Genomic DNA, 5,342 nt, shown 5'->3' with positions numbered 1-5,342 from the left:
ATAATACTTTGTTTTATTTATAAAATGTGAGAGATTAAAATATATATTTTAATTGATTTTACCAAAAGAGTTATCAATTATTATTATTACTATATGAATTAATCAAATAATTATCTGTAATATATATATATATGATTATTGCTGTGTATTTTAGTCAAGTATATTAATATGTATGCTATTTTGATTTTATAAAAAGAAAATGATATATTTTTATAAATTGAAAGAGAGGAAAAAATCAATTAAACATCTCGCAAAAAAAATATTATTCTCTTAAAAAATAAAGAAAAAATTCATACAATTCATACTTTATTTATCTATTAAGTATTAATACACTTAATTATTATTGTTGTTGTTTAATTTCCTTAACTACTAGTAGCTTAGCTTGGTAGTTTCATTGTTAAAGAAAGGCACTCCTATATAAGGCATTTCAAGAAAGATTAGTGATCCAATCCGGAAATATTAGAATTGTTTAATATTTTTATTGTTTATTTATATTTTTTTTAATAGAAAAGAAATGAATTGATGGATATCACAGGCTTATTAGCTTAGCTTAGTACTACTGTTGACAACTGGATTTCTATAACCCATCAACAACTTTACTTTCATTTTCTTGTTCAAGTTTGTATATATAGGTTATGCGGAGGATTAAATTTCAAAAGTTTTCTTACACCATATATGTGCAAATTTGCTCAGGCAGTCAAGTGAAAACAATTTGCAAATGTTCACTCAATTTTATAAATCCCTGGGTAATATTATGAGTAAAATGCCAAATTTACAAACAAGCCCCACACATAAGGGGTTTGAATTCAAACTATACTTCCATGTAGGAGATTAAATTCACATGACCTTCTTGTGTAGGAGTCTCATGAGTATGCCAGTAAATTTGGCGTTCAATATATAGACCGTTAAGTTTAGTTTGATTTTGGATTTTATAAATGATGATAAATATTTTTTAGGTTAAAAATATAATATTATTTAATGTGTATTTTATTGTTGCAGGTCCAAATATCTAAATTCATGTTGCTTAGTCTAAAACCAGCATAAGCTTTAGTAAATTAACATGCTAAAACTCCAACACTTAAGTTTATTATTCTCTACCACAACTAAAAGAATGTAGCTCATTTGTTCCTTAGTGTTCCAAAAAAAAAAAAATAAACAAGCACAAAGCTCATCACAGCATTATTCAGTAAATACAAGGCTATGTGTTTGTTAAAGGAAAAGTGAGGACAGCTGGAACAAAAAGAAAACAACAACAATGCAAGAACAAGTGTGGTTCTGTAAAAATAAGAAGGACACAAGGACATTTTTACTATTCCAAGAACATTAACAGAGCAACATTCGACTAGTGGGTGAGCAAAACACAAACTTGCTAATAGCAGTATCAGCAGAGAAAATGGAGCAAAATGAAAAAGGAGTGCATGTCAAGGAAGAAAGTAAGACAAAAGACAACAGTGATGGTGGACGGGCTCCTCAACCAGCAGAGTTAGTAGAGCATGATGAAGAAAGACTGCATGCCAGCAGTGACAGCTCCAATGGACAGCTCGTACAAGAAAATGGAAGTGGCAAAAATGAAGGCAAGCTGAAGACATATAAGGAGCCTCATTTCAACATTTGAAGACAAGAAAAAGAGAACAAAAATTCAGAGCATCAATCACTACTATGGAGCTGAAATATTTTTCTTCTACTCAAGCTTAATTTCTGATTTTCATTGTTATAGCTGTCTTGTATCACTTTTTGTTTTGAGAAAAAAAGGCTAATCATGTGAGTTGTAAAAACTAAGAGAAAAAAAGGCAAGAGTGATATAAAATGAGCCACTGAATTCTTGTGTTTTTTGGGATGTTGCACTAGGATTAGTTCTCCTTGCCAAGTTGGGTTAGCACTTGATGAGTTTAATTTGAATCTATTTGGATTTTCCTTTCAAGTTGGGACAGCACTTTGGGAGCTAAGTTTTGGTGAAGAAAGTTTAGGGATAAATACTAGTTGAATTAGGATAGTAATTGATGAGCGGATAATTTATATGCTTTTTAGCATTGTTTTTAGGTAGTTTTTAGTATGATTTAGTTACTTTTTAGTATATTTTTATTAGTTTTTATGAAAAAATCACATTTCTGGACTTCACTATGAGTTTGTGTGTTTTTATGTGATTTCAGGTATTTTCTAGCTGAAATTGAGGGACCTGAGCAAAAATCTGATTCAGAGGCTGAGAAAGGACTGCAGATGTTGTTAGATTCTGACCCTCCTGCACTCTAGGTGGATTTTCTGGAGCTATAGAAGCCCAATTGGTACGCTCTCAATTACATTGGAAAGTAGACATCTTGGACTTTCCAGCAATGTATAATAGTCCATACTTGTCTGAGATTTGATGGCCCAAACTGGCGTCCAAACGCCCACCAAAGACCATTTTCTAGCATAAAACGCCGGAACTGGCACCAGAACTGGAGTTAAACGCCCAAACTGGCATCCAAGCTGGCATTTAACTCCAAGGATGGCCTATACACGTGAAAGCTTCAAAGCTCAGCCCAAGCACACACCAAATGGGCCCCGAAAGTGGATTTCTGCACTATCTGCACTTAGTTACTCATTTTCTGTAAACATAGTTTACTAGTTTAGTATAAATAGCACTTTCTACTATTGTATTCGGAGTCTTTGGACCTTTTTGGAGTTCTTCGAACCCTTTTTGGAGGCTGGCCACTCGGCCATGTCTAGACCATTTTGTTATTATGTATTTTCTAACGGTGGAGTTTCTACACCTCATAGATTAAGGTGAGGAGCTCTGCTGTTCCTCATGAACTAATACAAGTATTATTGTTTCTCTTTCAATTCACGCCTACTTCTTCTCCAAGATATACTCTCATACTTAATTCAGTTAAGTCAGAATGAAAGGGGTGACCCGTGACAATCACCCGCTATCTTCGTTACTTGCTTAGCCAAGATCTGCGTGCCTGACAACAACAAAGCGGTCTACATGATGTTCAATCTTATGTTTAGATTGGGTAATTTTATTTTATGTTTAAACTTTTTTATTTTTATTTTCGAAAAATACAAAAAAATTTAATAAAATCATAAAAACAAAAAAAATATGCATTGTGTTCTTCTGTGATCTTCAAGTTGTTCTTGACGATTTCCTTTGTTCAATCTCATGATTTTCTTGTTTTGTGTTTTATGTTGTTTTTCCTATACATTTTCGAATTCATAGTGTCTAAACATTCAAAATTTCTAAGTTTGGTGTCTTGCATGTCTTTCTTTTCTCAAAAATTTTCAAAAAAATATTTTTGATGTTCATCATGATCTTCAAAGTGTTCTTGGTGTTCATCTTGACATTCAAAGTGTTCTTGCATGCATTAGTGGTTTGATCTTAAATTCTTATGATTTGAGTCATTTTGTGTTTTTCTCTCACCTTATTAAAAATTCAAAAAAAAAATCAAAGATATATATCTTTTCAAGTAAATAATAGAGAGAAAATTAAGATTCAGAACATAAAGTAGAAGAATCACAGAGAAAAAGAGCTCACTGGTAATAAAACGTCAGTAAAGGTACCATTCTGGGAGTTAAACGCTAGAATGGGCAGCATTCTGGGCGTTTAGAAAAATGCCCAGTAAAGAAGGATTTCTGGCGTACCAGGGTATCTGGCTGGGCGTTAAACGCCCAAAGAGGCAGCCACATGGGCGTTAAATGCCAGAATGGATATCATTTTGGGCGTTTAACGCCAGGATGACACAAGTGAGGTAATTTAATTTCCAATTCAAAATTTTCCAATTTTTCATGTTTTAAATAATAATTTTTTAAATTTTATCTTTCCACATTTTCAAAAATCCTTGCTAACAATTACTGTTTTGATTCAAAAAATTGCAAGTTTGTTACTTTCTTGTTAAGAAAGGTTCAATCTTTGAATTTTAGAATCATATCTTTTAGTTTCTTGTTAGTCAAGTCATCAATTTTAAAAGTCAAATATTTTTCAATCATATCTTTTCAATCATATCTTTTTAAAATCAAATATTTTTCAATCAAATCTTTTTCAATCATATCTATTTTTTAAATTTTGATTTCAAAATCTTTTTCTAACTTCTTATCCTTTCAAAATTATTTTCAAATCTTTTTCAACTAATTACTATTTCTTATCTTTTTCAAAACCACCTAACCACTTTTCCACTTCTAATTTTCGATAATCACTAACCGCTATTTCAAAAATCTTTTTAATTAAAACTAAAATATTTAGTTAATTAAAAATCTTTTTAGTTTTAAAATCTTTTTTTAAAATCTTTTTAGTTTTAATTTTTGAATACTCTCTCCCATCTCTTTCTATTTATTTGCTAACACTTCTCTTCTACTTATAATTCGAACCATCTCTCTCCCTCTGTGTTTGAATTCTTCTTATTCTCTCTCTACCTCATTCCTCTATTCTTCTTTTCTTCTGACACATCAAGGAATCTCTATACTGTGACATAGAGGATTTCACTACTCCCTTTTGTTCTCTTCTTTTTCATATGAGCAAAAACAGGGATAAAAACATTCTTGTTGAAGCTAATCCTGAACCTGAAAGGACTCTGAAGAAGAAGCTAAGATAAGCTAAAGCACAACACTCCGAAGAGGACTTTACAGAGAATTTCGAAAAAGAAGCAGACATGGCAGCCGAACTCAACAACAATGCTAGAGATGCAAGGAAGATGCTTGGTGACTATACTGCACCAACTTCCAACTTCTATGGAAGAAGCATCTCAATTCCTGCCATTGGAGCAAACAACTTTGAGCTTAAGTTTCAATTAGTTTCTCTAATGCAGTAGAATTGCAAGTTTCATGGACTTCCATCAGAAGATCCTCATCAGTTCTTAGCTGAATTCTTGCAAATCTGTGATACTGTCAAGACCAATGGGGTTGATCCTGAGGTTTACAGACTTATGCTTTTCCCTTTTGCTGTAAAAGACAGAGCTAGGATATGGTTGGACTCACAACCTAGAGAAAGCCTGAACTCTTGGGACAAGTTGGTCAATGCTTTCTTGACCAAATTTTTTCCACCTCAAAAGATGAGCAAGCTTAGAGTGGAAGTCCAAACCTTCAAACAGAAGGAAGGTGAATCCCTCTATGAAGCTTGGAAAAGATACAAGCAATTAACCAAAAGGTGTCCTTCTGACATGCTTCCAGAATGGAGCATCATATGCATATTCTATGATGGTCTGTCTGAGTTGTCCAAGATGTCATTGGACCATTCTGCTGGTGGATCTCTTCATCTGAAAACTCCTACAGAAGCCCAGGAACTCATTGAGATGGTTGCAAATAACCAGTTCATGTACACTTCTGAAAGAAATCCTATGAATAATGGGATGACTCAGAAGAAAGGAGTTCTT

At 32.8% G+C, this 5,342-nt stretch overlaps 1 non-coding gene across 1 annotated transcript; it reads right to left on the bottom strand.

Moving 5' to 3' along the window:
* Positions 1-5,027: 5,027 nt before the first annotated feature.
* On the bottom strand, positions 5,028-5,135 carry LOC127742118 (small nucleolar RNA R71). The gene has a single exon (XR_008003305.1). It is a non-coding gene; the product is annotated as a small nucleolar RNA R71 (small nucleolar RNA).
* Positions 5,136-5,342: the final 207 nt, after the last annotated feature.

The sequence above is a fragment of the Arachis duranensis genome, chromosome 9, assembly GCF_000817695.3.
Source record: "Arachis duranensis cultivar V14167 chromosome 9, aradu.V14167.gnm2.J7QH, whole genome shotgun sequence".
NCBI classification, from domain to species: Eukaryota; Viridiplantae; Streptophyta; class Magnoliopsida; order Fabales; family Fabaceae; genus Arachis; species Arachis duranensis.
This window is presented reverse-complemented; position numbering and strand designations above follow the sequence as displayed.